This window comes from Ochlerotatus camptorhynchus, unplaced genomic scaffold (genome assembly GCF_037179485.1).
Source record: "Ochlerotatus camptorhynchus isolate MF236.1 unplaced genomic scaffold, CSIRO-AGI_Acam_v1.1 ptg000524l, whole genome shotgun sequence".
Lineage (NCBI taxonomy): Eukaryota > Metazoa > Arthropoda > Insecta > Diptera > Culicidae > Ochlerotatus > Ochlerotatus camptorhynchus.
The window spans coordinates 42,709-58,774 of record NW_027041008.1 but is presented as its reverse complement, the minus strand read 5'-3'; the positions used below and the strand labels follow the sequence as shown (position 1 = coordinate 58,774).

The following is a 16,066-nucleotide window of genomic DNA, read 5'->3' as shown; positions in this document are numbered from 1 at the left end:
CTCCAGCTCGGGAAGAGGTAAAGAATAATACCAAAAAATAGCATGCAATTGGAATGATATTGTAGGAACATTTGTTGGTATTATTCTTCGGTATTTTACCTCTTATGTCAGGCTAATCCAATTCAAGGTAAGGTACACCTGGACAAGTTGAGACGCGCGAGGAAGTTGAAACGGTGCGTGTATCTTTTAGTGGAAGTGAATATTCACTGTAATTATTTTCGAGAGGCATTATGTAGTAACGTAAACTATACTAGATTAGAAATAATCTCAGTAATTATTCACTTCTGGTAAGACATACACCTACCGTTTCAACTTCCCCACGCGTTTCAACTTGCCCCGGTGTACCTTATTGAGATAATCGTTCCTGCTTGGATACTATTGTGCAAAAAGACTCCAAGTTGCGAAAGCCATATTTAAGAGAAAAATGTTTCTTATTCTTGCATTAGATTTAGGTAAAAATTACAATCTTTTAATTGGCGTTAAAATATGGTCTCTATGATTAATAAATTCAAAATATCAACTTTATTATTAGTTGAGATAGGCCAGCACAATGTTCGACAAAGTTGCAGAACACCGTTAAACTGGGTGATCATTGAGGTGAAGTTGATCACTACACCATTCAATTTTCGTTTCTCAACAATCCTTTTTAATGATATTGTGATAAGATAATTTGTTTAATCTTTAATTGAGTAGTATAAAACAGCTGGACTCGTAGTCAGAGTCAATGTTTTGAGCATAAGAAGTCGGAGTCAGAATCGGAAAAAAAGTACCGACCCCACCTGATATAAAAAAATAACTTATTTTAAACTAGATTGTCCCAAAATTTGGTCCACGGGCAACTTTTTTGGCTATTGCTCAAATTGATCGAAGTTGAATGCCTATGAACAAATTTGAAATGTGTAAACATAGCTTCACGCAAACCAAAAATCTATTACAATAAATGTTAGTTCCGTTTCCTATCATCCTCTGTTCATGAACATCGCAACGAATGTTAGGAATTGACCATGCAAGCGATGTAATGGTTTTTTGTCTTTTTTTATTTCGTGTTAGCGTGGATATTTCGACTATACCAGTAAGATTGTAGAACGACGCACGTTGTAGAACATTGTAGAACGACGCACACACTTGCCTCGAATGCCTCTATTACAATGAATGTTAGTTCCGTAATGGTTTTTTGTCTTTTTCATTTCGTGTTCTAGGGTAGAGCGCTACTTCGTCGTAATCGCCCATTTCCGTTCTATCGATCAGAAAAGATCAATAATATCAATTATTTCACCGTGCACAAATCCATAATAGGTTTGTTCCGATGCGTTAGTTCATTAGCTACAACATAAATCCTGTTAGAGCGCATTGTATGAATATTTACGCTCATTGTTCTCAAAACAAAAGAAGCGCTCCTAGCGAATCCCCTTTTTCTACGTTTATCCGTAGGACGAAGAAAATCTAATGGCGTTTCAATATCAACAATTGGTGACTCTTTATCAAATCCAACGGTACGTATGGAAAGGTGAATAAATTTAGAAGTCATTTTTGACAGAAATATTCCATTTTTTGTTTAAACTCGTTCAGAAGAGTGAGGTGAAGCGCGGGGTGTGCATAGTAGGACGGAAATTAGATCAAAAACCCTATCTACGCTTTCGACTATACCAGTAAGCTTGTAGAACGACGCACATTGTAGAACATTGTAGAACGACGCACACACTTGCCTCGAATCTCTCCAGCAGAAAAAGCATACGAAGCCGAGTATGCGAGAAAATGAGCGCTTCATATTTGCTTTTAGGCTATCCATATTCAGGAGCATGGAGAGAGCAGTGGAGAAAGCACAGGTCTGATAATCGCAACGTTCGTGGTTCGAGTCCAGTCGGCCAACAGTTTCCTATTTTTTTCGACACAATAAATTTACCTCACTAATACGCTCTACATTTTTCGGTCTCCAATTTTCTTGCATTGGACCGCAGCTAGGTATATCGCATCCTCGGTTCATGCGGTCTCCACTTACAATCTCTGATGATGAATCCCACATAATTGTAAGCGAATCTTACATCCACGGGTTGGGTGCAGGCATGGAAAATCATTTGCATTCGTTTCGTGCATTCATTTACATTCATTTGTCCCTAACTTTTTTCATCAACAAAATTCCACAAAATGATGTATTGAGTTTTTGTAGGCTTTGTTATTAGCTACAACTTTTGTTAACAACTCAAATCCGTATTTCTTATGCATGACGAACCAGAGCGAACAGAAGCCACTACTGTTTTTCAATGAATGTATTTTACATTCACTGAAAAACAGTAACAAGTTCTGCCCGTTCTAGTTCGTGATGCATAAGAGATACAGATTTGAGTTATGAGCAAAACTTGTAGCTAATAACAAAACCTACAAAAGCTCTTTACATCATTTCGCGGAATGCTGTTGATGAGAAAAGTTAGAGGTAAATGAATGTAAATGAATGCATGAAATGAACGTAAATGATTTTCCATGCCTGGTTGGGTGTTTAAATTTGATTTCGATCCAACAAACCTCCTGTATTCCAGTTCAAAACTTTATGCATTCAAAGCTTTTAGTCATTTATTTTTTATTTTACATCGGAATGATGAAATATTTCGAGATATTATAGCTATTTACCAATTGAATACGGTAAACAGAGCCCAGAACAATGTCAATTGGTGCAACAAGTGAGACGAAAGTATACAATAAACTAATATTTTCTGATTTGTAAAATTGTTTCCCTGAAATGTTTGAAAATTTTGAAAATTGAGAGGGAGGTTTGTAAAACTTCAAATTAACATCAAAATAAATAAAAACTACACAGCAAAAAAATAATTTTGATATCACATCAAAGTGGATGCACTACAATCATGTCGAAAATTTCATGTAATTTTTATGACCACATAAATAAACAAATGCAGTAAAAGCAGCGTAATGTCAGTTCATGCATTGTATTAATGATAATTTTGTCCTTTTTAGCAAGTAATATTACACCATATTTTCGACATGATTGTAGTGCATCCACTTTGACGTGATATCAAAATTATTTTTTTGCTGTGTATATAAACAAAACTAATTTGTTGTAAAGCGTGCAGTGGAGCAAGAGTACGCACTTAGTTTGAAAATGCATGCATCTTTTTTTCTGTAACTTCAAAATTTACAAAACCGTGAGTCGATTCCTTGACTATTTGGTCACAATCCCTTATCGATAACCATTTGAAAAAGTGGTGGACATTAGCATAACATCGTACACATCTGATGTCATTAATATATTTTGTAATATTATTGCGCTAAAGCATACTAATCAAAGATTAAAAACAGGTTTTATCTACATTGTTCAAAATAGAAACAATTTGACCACCTTCTATTTCATCCGTATTCTTGCCCCCTTGACGTCAAAAATGAAAAGAGTCTCCCATAAATTACGTCTTTCTTAAATAGTCTACTGATAAGGGTGCTTCATTTTGAAAAAAAAAGTGATGTCCAGTTCAATTCAAAACCACAAAATAGGAGCCTGCGCAACACATTGTAATGATTGATGAAGGTTTAGGGGTCGCGTCATTGATTTGAAGTTTGTATGGAGATTTCGGTGAATTAGTATGGGAAAGTTTTGATTTTTACTTACATTTCTCTAATTTTGATTGTAGTTGTCCAACCGTAGAAACTAAATATGTGGTTGTCAGTCCGCATCGTGTTCTCTTGCCGTGCGGATCTATTTGCTTTTTGCTGAAGGAAGTGTTACTACGGCCTTAAGCTAAAACAAATTTAAACAGCACTTTTCAGTGCTCAATATACCTGTCAATTTTCTACCTTTATTTGACTCTTATTCCTCTCGATCCTTGCTTGGACCCTACCCGAGGTAGTCATTCATATCGATTCGCTAAATTCCTCTTCGTTCCTTCAGATTCTTATAGTAATCTGCTTGGAAGTCGATTTGGATATAAAATTTACTGCCGCCATGGCACCTAATCGCAAAAGAAAAGGGTGATCTCTTGTTCCCCCTTCTGATGAAATTAATTTGAGCTATCAATTTGATTTGTTCACGGATGATGAGAATAATCCATCATCCAGGAAAAATTCTAGTAATCTTTCCCGGCTTGATGCCAAGAAGGAAAAGATTCCACCTATTGTGATAACCACTTCCGATTTCCATGCTCTTCGCACGGAACTTTTAAACTTCGTGAAATTTAAGTTTTCACTGCAAATTGGCCGTCGGGGTGAATGCTGTGTATTGGCTGAAACCTTGGACGGATTCAAATGTCTTCTCAAGTATCTTACTGAAAAGCAGCATAATTTTTTTACTTACGACACACGTTTAGGTGTACTCAAGGTTGTCATGAAAGGACTGCCCAGTGGTGAATCCCTGGATCAGATCAAAGATGAATTGGCAAAATTACTTGTAGTTGTGCCACTCCAAGTAATCAAAATGAAAATGAAATTCCGTCCTGGCGATTCACGCAACGTGATTTTTAGTGATTTTTATTTAGTTCACTTCAAGTGTAGTAAACAAAACCACTAAACAAGGCCATAGAAAAAGCTAGCCTTATGCTTCATGTCCGAGTGAAGTGGGAACACTTCAGGAAGACTGGAGGAAATTTCGAAAACCTCACCCAGTGCCGTAAATGCCAGGGATGGGGTCACGGAACACAAAAAATGCTGCATGCTAGCCAAATGCATGAATTATGGTGATTCCTCTCACGCAAAGGACGACTGTGCTGTGAAGGAAGATCCTAAGAAATTTAAATGTTCAAATTGTGGTGAAAACCAAAAATCCAATTTTTGGGAATGCAAGACTCGCAAAGCGATCCTACAATCTCGTTCTAAACGACAGGTAGGAAACGCTCCAAGTTTCCGACCAGGTTCAAATTCCTCTGCTGGTCCCAACAACTCTACTTTCAATTACCATAGAGCTGATTGGGAGCAATATCGAACATTTATTTTAACAAGGCATAAAAATTAACAAGAACTAATATGTGTTCCTTTGATTACTGAAAAAGCCTGTTCCCCTAGTTTGAAGTAGGCATGACTAGGAATCGGTGATAGATCTTACACCCCGTAACGTACCACAAAAAGGTGATCTTACCCACGTTACGGGGCATTCCAGCGCTTAACGAAGGTGGTAAAATTTTGATCACAAATTCGGAAAAAGCTCATAAACTTAGTTGAAGATGCTAATTTCAAATAACAGACTAAAGTGGTAATTTTTATACGATAGATGGAGGAGATGAAACTCTAGAGTTGATAGTTCCATTAGAGCACGGCAGTGTGAAAATTGTATTTAGATAGTAGATAGCGAGCTAGGACAACTTTTAAGGAAGGTACAAATCGTTTCTTCATCTCTCTGAAATTGTTGCAATTCTCAATTTCAATGATGAATTCCCTTTATTTAGATGAGATTTAATGTTAGTTTTTAGTTTTAAGATGTAAATTGTTACACTGATATGCAGGTTTAAATAAAACTGATTGATATATATCATAACAATTAAGACTGGTAAGTTACTGTAGTAACTGGAGCACCTAGGTTAAAATGAAACGTAATTTATTTTGAATTTGGATTTTTTTTTCGTTTATTGATTTATTTGATAAGGCTCAAACGAATTAACTTTACAAAGCCGAGGATTCTTGGTCACTATACAATACATATTAAAACTATAGTCAAAAGGTACAACACAATAAACACTTTATCTTCCGCTATCCAAAAAGCCTCCTCCATCAGAACTGGAGCCGCTTCCAGTGGTTTCATTGTACGGAATGGAAGCGCTCTGACCCACGTTGGCGTAACTGCCATACAATGAAACCACTGGAAGCGGCTCCAGTTCTGATGAACCGAGGATGCGATATATCTAGCTGCGGTCCAATGCAAGAAAATTGGAGACCGAAAAATGTGCAGTGTATTAGTGAGTGAAATTAATTTTGTCTAAAAAAATAGGAAGAAAGTTGCCAAAATGGACTCGAACCACGAACGTTGCTATTATCAGACCTGTGCTTTCTTCACTGCTCTCTCCATGCCTCTGAATATGGATAGCCTAAAAGTAAACACCAAGCGCTCATTTCCTCTCATACTCGACTTCGTATGCTTTTTCTGCTGGAGAAATTCGAGGCAAGTGTGTGCGTCGTTCTACAATGTTATAAATAAAAAGCATACTGGTATAGTCGAAAGCGTAGATAGAACACGAAATAAAAAAGACAAAAAATCATTACATCGCCTGCAAGGTCAACTTCTAACATTCGCTAAGATGAAGAGCCAGGTAGGCTAATCAATTAAAATGATAAATCAATGTACTACCACAATCAACAGAAATAAACATAATTTTACTACAACTACTGCCTCTGCTCATTACCACTTCGGACGGCGTGGCACTTGCAGCAAGCAGGACCAAGTCAGCGAATAAAGATGGATCATGGCGTGATCACCTGTCACATAATGAGGAATGCGACTTGGATATGCAAAATATCTCTCTCCCCCTCCCCCTGTCTATAACGTCAACTCATGGATTTAACGAACAATTTTTTACAGGGAAATATTTTTAAGCAAACTTCAATTATAAGTAAAAAAAGCCAACATTTTCAAAACAATTGCTTAAGAGGAGACATACATCCGATGATATTAAGTTGGTAAATTATCAACTACTGACTGTAAAACATTTTTGGTACCTCTATATATATGGGGGCGACCCCGGCGTAGTGGTTAACATCCATACCTCTTACGCCAAAGTCACGAGTTCAAATCTCACCCCCGGACAAGTCACGAATGACCCAAGAGTGTTAAAGTGACTATAATAAAAAAAAAAACCTCTATATATATGTAATCAGATTAAAATCCAAAGTCCATACTTTTTTTTCCATATTCTGCACAAAAGATACGTTCTGCCCCGCCTCATTCATAATAAGATACGTTCTGCCCCGCTACATTCATAATAATAAGTATAATAGTCAAAAATGCATGACAAACATCAATTTTGCGTGGTTCTACGTCATACTGCGGTCGTGTCTAATTTTTTTTATGTTGGTACCATATTCACACACACACACACACACACACACACACACACACACACACACACACACACACACACACACACACACACACACACACACACACACACACACACACACACACACACACACACACACACACAATCAAGTGCTATCTTCTGAATATTGCAATGCATAAAAACCAGCATGATCAACTTTACTTCAGAATTGATAATTTGCATAATTTTAATTCTAAAAATAAACCAAGCACACGATTTAAAAACTAAATTCGTACATTAGAAAAGCATCAAAAGGTAAACAAATACCTCACATACCTGTACTAGCAAATGCTTTTCTAATGTACGAATTTAGTTTTGAAATTGTATGCTTAGTTTATTTTTAAAATTGTGTTCCAAACATATGGTTCAGGTTTATGGGTAAAAAGTGATCAACTTCCCCTTAACGACTCTTAATTTGTGTTCATTTTTACTATGATCTTCAGTAAAGTTTCGCATCGTTCCATTTCATTGGAATGGAGTCATGTGCTAAATGACTTTTAAGCAGTTTTTTTAGTTTGCACGGCGTGCAGACAGCTTAAACTAAGAAGTGTTCAGAATTAGAACAGTCAGACTACCGGGGTTCACGGTATGAGTAATAAGCTGATAGGCATTGATAATCCATTTTTAAAACTGTTCAGATTTGTGGACTAAGTGTCTGGATTTCGGTGCATTGCTGAGAACAACAGGTATACAGATATGCAATGAAAATTAATGACTAATAATCATAACAAAATTTCAAAGGCTTTATGTCTCGGAAGAAAACACTGTCGTGCAACACTAATATATAAGATCATAAAATTAAAAGTGCGATGATTTAATTTATTTTTTCGCCGTCACATTTTAATTGCCACTTATTCAACAAAATGTCACGGCAAAAATCCAAATCACAGTTCATTCGTCACGCAACGCAGACGACAAAGTTTGCTTTTTTCCCATGCCCACCAACCACAATTGCTCCATCCCATCCCAGCCAGCGATTGGAATTGCTTTACTGCTATATGCAGTGTAGAAAATCAAAGCAGGCCAGTTGAACCATAGCAGTCCTTTTCTAGTCCTCACAGAAAGTCATTCCGCAGCTGCGTCTTTTCACTTTCTTATCACGATTGTTCTTCTTCGTCACTAAAATTTCTTTCAACAAACTTTTCCATTTTCCCGTGTTTGTCTTACGGCTTGGAAGCTCGTAGAAATTTTCGTTTCAATAAAGCAAACACAAATACCCCGGGTCCACAACTACGTAGCCCTCGAGCGAACTTCAGTCATATCGATGATAGATTTCACTGCCGTAAGGAATTTTTCTATATCTTTTCTCGCTCTTCCCGGTGCGAGTATCTTTGGAATACGTATAGATTTCTCCATTTATGTACAGATCTAGCAAATACTGTATAACAATCTCTTTTTCTGAATAAAAACTGCATTGAAGTTTATTTGAAATCCAGGTATACATAGGCGTAGCCATGGCTGACTCCCCCTCCCCCTTAAACTCAGCAACACCAAGGCTTTCGGTGAAATGGTATTCGGCCATATTTTCCATATTAATTTTTTTTTCGCCCCTCCCTAGATCGAAACCTGGCTACGCCCTTGCAGGTATGTACATATGAAAGGGAAAACATGTTGATGTCAAAGTAAGCGTATAACTCAATTGCATTGCTCTTACGTCCCCTGTGACACAAAATCCATCACATACCTACTATGACGTGATTCATCGATGACAAGAAAATACGATCAAATTTACAAATACGTCGCACAAACTTCTTCAATCATCGTATTCTTGAACTTTTAATGCTTTTGTCTTTTAGAGAAACAATGTATATTTTCTAGATTATTTTAATCGACATTTAATGGAAATTGTATATCATTTTTGTTAGATTGAAAACATCATTTTGCCAGAAGGCTACCGAAAATGTGAGTACATCAATAAGATTCCTTCCCAAAAAGGCCAATATTGATAGAACGATAGAGAAAACATGCGGCCTTAATTCGTTTTTAGCCTTTCCTTTCGTTTTCGATGCACAAGAATGCAAATTAATAAATTTTAGCCAACCAAAGCATCCATTGAAGTTTAAACATTATCAAACAAGCCTGATCCATATAAAACGTTCCCCCAGGATGATTGGCCTTAATGAGTCCAATATGTATAGCTTAGTATTAGCAGTAACTCATTACAACTTTCTATCATTAAAGGTCTTGTTATGAGCTGGTTTGCCTGTTGCAATAGAAATATAATATGATGGAGAAATGATCATGAACGGTACCCCTTTAACGGCAAGGGGTATACGTTGTCAAAGGATATTCTTCTTCCTCTTGGTTTATAAGGTTCCTAATTATTACTTATACCTATTATATATTATAAATGCAAAAACAGCAAGCCGCTATTGAAAATTTAATTCTGCACATGCTCTTAGGGTAAACGCTCCTATAGTTGTGGTATGTTAGAAGTGTTTGGTTCTTATAGTTGTAGACCTCTAGACCTGCCTTCAACTTCAATTCAAGTTAGCTTCTAACCTATCTAAATACCTCGCTAACTGAAATGCATTTCATATGTCACATACCAGCACATCATAAAAAATAAATAATATTACATCCAAGAGGATGCGCACCAATCATGTCGAAAATCTCATGTAATTTTTATGGCCACAACAATAAACAAATGCAGTAAAAGCAGCGTAATGTCAGTTCATGCACTGTATTAATGATAATTTTGTCCTTTTTGGCAAGTAATATTACACCATATTTTCGACACGATTGAAGTGCATCCACTTTGATGTGATATCAAAAATATTTTTTGCTGTGAGGTATCAAATATGCAGTGCACAGTACATCACTGTGCATTGTTACTTTTCTTGACAGTTTGTTGTTGCACAATTGGGTGGGTAAAATATGCAAGCTTCGTCTCTCTTCTTTTGTTTTGAGCCAAGCTTTAAATGATTTGGTTGTGTTCTGAAATGGCGCCAGAATTTAAAAGTTAGTGGGCAGTTCCAGGCCAAGTAGTAAAAAAAAATTGAGTTTCGACCTTTTCCGATCTGCATGAAACTTTGCATAACAGTTTGCTATGGGCACATTTTTGCAATAATTCGGTCATTTAGGATCTTGTATTGTACAATTTTCATTAAATTGTAGCACGAAAACGTCACTTCTGAACGAAGTGACGAGTGAGACAGAGTTGTAGAGAAAAATAAAATCTTTTTAGGACAAATATACACGAAAAAACAAAAATTATGTGAAAAACTTTAAAATTGCAAAATGCCCTCGTTCAATATTTATATTTAAATAAAAAGCTCAAATGCCTTGGGTACTTAAAAATTGACGAAAATCATAGAATAACAATTTTTATCATTTTTTTTTTTTTCATCTTTTTATTAGTACTCTCATTTTGACACAGACTTTGTAAATCGTTTTCTGTGCAAAAACTACATACAAAAGGGTACTAAAAAAGTTAAAAAATTAAACCAAAAGTTGTTGATCGACGACTTTTCTCTATTTTCAAGTGTCCAAGGTTTTCCACTGCAAAAGTTTGAATTCAGTTTTTTTTTTATATATAAAAGTTATAAAAATTGCTCAAGAAAATTTTGAAGTTTTAAGTTTTTAACGCATTTTTAGAATTTTTACGCAAAATTAATGTACTATACTTAAAAACTTTAGCCAGAGGTTGCACAAACTGAACACTTAACACTAGACAACGGACCACACACAACACCCAATAGACCAGTAGGGAAATTTTCGGGTTGCGAATAGGTTCACTGGCTGGAGCGGGAATCGAACCCTCACATCGTGGCACTCAAAGTACGCCTGAACGACGGGTGACGCTGCTAACCGCATTGCCGAGTTTAAGCTAAAATTTGTATAATTGCCCATAACAAACAATTATTACAATTACAACAAAGTTTCATGTTAATCGAAGAAAGTTGAGTCTGATCGATTCGTCATTTGGCGTGGGACTGCTCTAGTGTGGAAAAAATGATGGTAAACAGATAGAAAATATTTACTTGCTAGTCGAAAATTCACACATTTCTCATTATCGCACAAACTTGAGATTATTATTACAAAAATAATTAAAAATTACTTTGCCGAAGACCGCACCTTTATTCAACTCTTTTGTAAATAGTTTTGAAGATTTCCATAATGACGTTTTTCTTCGTTTAAATTGAATATTAACAAATACACCGTGTAATATGTACATTATAAAGAATAAAATATCTCTTTATTTTCAAAAATTATTGGTAATGTTTTAATCAACGATAAAAGCTGTATACAAAACTCATACAGGCAAACCAAAAATCTATAACAATGATTCGTTCCGTTTCCTATCATCCTCTGTTCATGAACATCGCAACGAATGTTAGAAATTGACCATGCAGCCGATGTAATGGTTTTTTGTCTTTTTTTATTTCGTGTTCTATCTACGCTTTCGACTATACCAGTAAGCTTGTAGAACGACGCACACACTTGCCTCGAATCTCTCCAGCAGAAAAAGCATACGAAGCCGAGTATGCGTAAAAATGAGCGCTTCATGTTTGCTTTTAGGCTATCCAGAAGCATGGAGAGAGCAGTGAAGAAAGCACAGGTCTGATAATCGCAACGTTCGTGGTTCAGTCCAGTCCCAGTCGGCAATCTGATTCCTATTTTTTTTTCGACATAACTAATTTACCTCACTAATACACTCTACATTTTTCGGTCTCCAATTTTCTTGCATTAGACCGTAGCTAGGTATATCGCATCCTCGGTTCATGCGGTCTCCTCTAACATTCTCTGATGATGAATCCCACATAATTGTAATTGAATCTTACATCCCCCGGTTGGGTGTAAGTATAGAATATACACAAAACTGTAGAATATTTTTTCTTAATCCCGTGTAATATAAATATTTTATTTTACTAGTTTCGTGGATTATCGATATTTTATTTCACCAGAATAATTTTTTTTTCAGTCAATTTAGTTTCGTAACTTTTGTGAAACTTTTTACTAAAGAAAATATTCGCTTTTAATTAGACAGAAAAGAAACCATACATCACATACCCTTAGACTGATTGTTTGAATGTTTACTAACATTTCATACATGTTTATTTGAAATGTATCGAATACAATAAAAGCATTCCTAAATATGATGGGTAATTTTGTTTAATTATGTTGTTATGAATTCCAAAATTAGCTAGTAATCGTGGAACCAATTTTCAATTCTGCGCATGAATCATAACACAAAGAGACGTGAACCTGATGAAACGTAATAGTGAAAAGAGTTTATTAATTCTCCGGAAAAATTGTTTTAGTAATTTGTTACCCTGTTCAACTTGAAGTCACAAACCTTTACAAATATCCAATATAATCATATATAGCCAGGCATTCACGTGATTTCTTCCAAAGAAACTCCCTATGGTTCACAAAGTCGAAAAATCACAGTCATGTATCGTCGTAGATCACTTTAACGTATTACCTAGCTATTCGTCGATGGTTAAAACGGTATCGAATGTTATTCTCCACTAAAAGTTTTCCATTCACGTGAAACCACAGAAGAAAATTAACGCCTCGTATTTAGCTTTGTACATTCCATTCATAGAGAATGGCTCCCACCCACCATTATTGTATGAACAAGTTTGCTTTCCAGTGTTTAATTCGGATTGTTCAACACCCGTCGAGTATAACTTTATTATCCACTCACTAGAAGCAATTTAAACTTTTCCGGGTCACTCTTCCTTGTTTATATCCTTTTTCTTCTGTATATGCACTAGCGAACAGATCACAATCAGTAAAATCTCATTAACACCACAGAGGTTCACGCAAAGATCCAAAGCCTCAGATTGATGTATCACTAGATTAGTTGGCGCAAAATAGCGTGCAAGTGCAATTATTTTCCATCACTGAAATAGATAACAGCGGCTATCACATATATCCTTTCGTGTGCACCGAAGCGAAACGGAAAGTATCCAGCAGCAGACAGAATGCAACAATTTAGATGTGCACAAAACACACTCATTAACAATAAATGCAACACAATAAAGTATTGTTTCTGATAGCAGCAAATGTGCTCTCCCAACAAAACGAGTCAGACGAGGAGCAATCTTATCAATGTACTGACGTGCAGTATCCAGCTTCACAATCCGACAAGTCCACTCTTTTCATATCCCGAATCAAAGATATAAGCTATGAGAAAGCTCACGGACACGTGAGTGCCAAAAAATTTCCGAAGTACTGAGGCACTCACACGCCGAAACCCGATTGTGCGTAGATAGCAATAAGCTGTTTGCAGTAGATGGCTCGATGCGTTACCCACTGAAAGTAGTTTCTTTCTACAACAAATATTTCAACTGTTTCTGTTTCGTAAAAGCTAGTGCTAATTACTTATTTATTATAAGATAAAGTTTTAAGCAATACTTTTGAAACGTTTTCCCAAACAAACGATGCATTCTACCGCTCTAAATGTACAATTTTGTAGAAGTGATAAAATATACAACTTTTTTTTGTTCCTCAAATCCAATCATAATCTGCATTTATGCTGGTGCTGTGTAACTCGAATTATTTATTTTACTAAACTGTCGGTCGCTGAATCCGAATCCGGAATCAGACTTCGTTAAAATAAACGATTTAATATAATACAAATTATGTTATGTGAATTGCTGATGTTCATTGCCTACATTTAGGCCAATTTTAAACTATTTTTCGAAAAAATATTTAGTTGAAATTTTAGCACAGAACAAATCTAAGTATAAATGGTAACTTCTATTGCATTGCATAAACACCTGCATGATAAACTTCACCCCAGAATTGAAATTTTCATCTTATATTAATTCTAAAAAAATAACTTAATTCGTACATTAGAAAAACATTTGCTAGTATAAGTTATTTTGTTTTTTTTTTTTTATTTTTACTTGAAATTACTCTAAAACGGGGGGACGTTGATCACAAACAAATACCGTTTTAGAGTAATTTCAGGTAAAAATAAAAAAATTAAATTGAAAGCCTAATATCTTAAAATTTCTATGTTCGATTTGTGAAATTTTGTTTTAAAAAAATGCTAATGAAAAATTTAAATTTTTTAAATGTTTAAAATTAGGGACACTTAAAAATTGACAAAAATCATACAATTGGTATTTTTTTTATATATATTGTTAAAAAAGCGTACTCTATTTTCCCTCCAAAACAATCGCTGAATGAATTTAAATGATTCCTAAGCCTTTCACGCTAACTTGTAAGCACCCATTAATGGGTAAAGAAAGACCCATTTTTAAGAAAAGTGGCTATTCTCATTGATGAGTAAATGAGTAAAATTCATGGGTAACAGATACTCATTAATAGGTAAAAAATTTACTCATCAATGAGTTAAGCTACTTTTCTTTAAAATGTGTCTTTTTACCCATTAATGGGTGCTTTCAAGTTAGCGTGTTCAGCTTCAATCTGATTAAATTTTTACGACTGAACAAACCGGTTATGCCAGATTTTTCTTGAAATGTAATATACGCACTACAAAATATGGCTGATTTAGAGTTGCCGATGATGATGATGATGATGATGATGATGATGATGATGATGATGATGATGATGATGATGATGATGATGATGATGATGATGATGATGATCCCACCTCTTACACCTACAAAGGTTTGAGCAAGACGATTTATCTTTAAGATAATTAAATTTGACATTTTAACCAGGTAAGCAATCAAAATCAAAGGGGTCACAGTTACAAATATAAATTCCCTCTAAAGTTTACAGTAGCTTCACAGCGATATAAATGTGGAAAACCTCAGGCATCCACCTCTTAGTTTGCCTGTTTGTCCACCTAAAATATTCATAAGTATTACAAGCGATTAAGAGTTACTGAACAATCAACAAAGCATCCTATTAATCCTGTCACCCCCGACATTTGCCAGAAAACTTACTACTAACTCAAGGTATCTTCCAAATAAGCTTCAACATTGCATTTTTTTATCAAATTTTAAATTCAGTCCTCTATATCCGTAATACGCGCGCGAGGCTCAAACCTTTGTAGACTACTTATTTTTTTAAATCTACTACTATAAAATAAAATATTAAAAACCCATCATCACCATGATATGACAAAAATAGTTTTTTCAGTGCTACATTAATTATTAAAAAAGTCATTATGACAGCTATCAATACAAAATAATCCGTTAGAGATAACTTTGTCAAGACACATAATTTGTCAATTCATAAAAAAATCACTGGATAACTGTTCAAAAGACAGTTTTAATGTGTGAAATGCAGTTTCTTTTAAATTCTGTAAGTGTTGCTGAACGTTTGATATGTCTTCTTCTTCTTCGTATTTCTAGATGCACTTCCACAGTTATTAATTGAGAGCTTTCGATGCCTGTACCATTTTTGTATTGGTATAATTGTTGAAAGTCCAATCATACTTCTATGCCCACTAGACTGATGCAAAATTTGACTTTTTCGCTCCACAGTGCTTAAATGGTTTCAAATCGGGTCCTGATTAGCCTCCAAAAGTTACAACTCATTTGGTTAGAAACAGACTTCGCACAAACCATTTGAAGTTTGCATGTAAATTGCTATGGGAAATCTCAACTTTTTGTTCCTTGCCTTCTAGTCTTTTTCCATATTGAGCTGCGAAACAGTTCGATAGCAATTCTTATAGAAAATTTTCTCGGCTACAACTTTGCTGAAAATCGTTTCTATGTAAAACGAGACAGAAAGAAGTTATTAATTATTTAAGAGATTGCAAACTTATGACATGATCAAGCAGCTGCTCTGTAGGCAACACTGTATTTTGGAGTGTGACATAGTAGCCATGATTTTTGAGTCCTTTTCAACGCCCCAGAAACACCAATGTTGCCTGCTGATCAGTTGATTGAGCATGATCATAAGACATCAGCGCATTGAACCATTGATAACTTTCGATCCTTGCATTTAATCAAAAAGTGGTTTTGAGCAAAGTTGTAGCTGGGAAAATTTCCTACAAGTACAATTTTCAAGCAGACCGATATGGTGAATTATTAGATAGACATTAACAAAAATCTTGGTTTTACCATAGTAATTCCCATACAAACTTCAAATGGTTTGTGCCATCTCAGTTT

The 16,066-nt window shown here is 35.3% G+C and overlaps 1 protein-coding gene across 6 annotated transcripts in view; it reads right to left on the bottom strand.

Annotated features, from left to right (window-relative positions):
• The window catches only part of kairos, a 171,626-nt gene extending 158,557 nt beyond the window's left edge, over positions 1 to 13,069 (bottom strand). For 3 of the 6 annotated variants that reach the window (XM_065236058.1, XM_065236063.1, XM_065236062.1), the window contains exon 1: positions 12,451 to 13,069. The gene's annotated coding sequence lies outside the window, so the exon portion shown is untranslated. The remainder of the gene's footprint in view (positions 1 to 12,450) is intronic. The other 3 variants (XM_065236059.1, XM_065236060.1, XM_065236061.1) reach the window with 2 other exon arrangements.
• Positions 13,070 to 16,066: the final 2,997 nt, after the last annotated feature.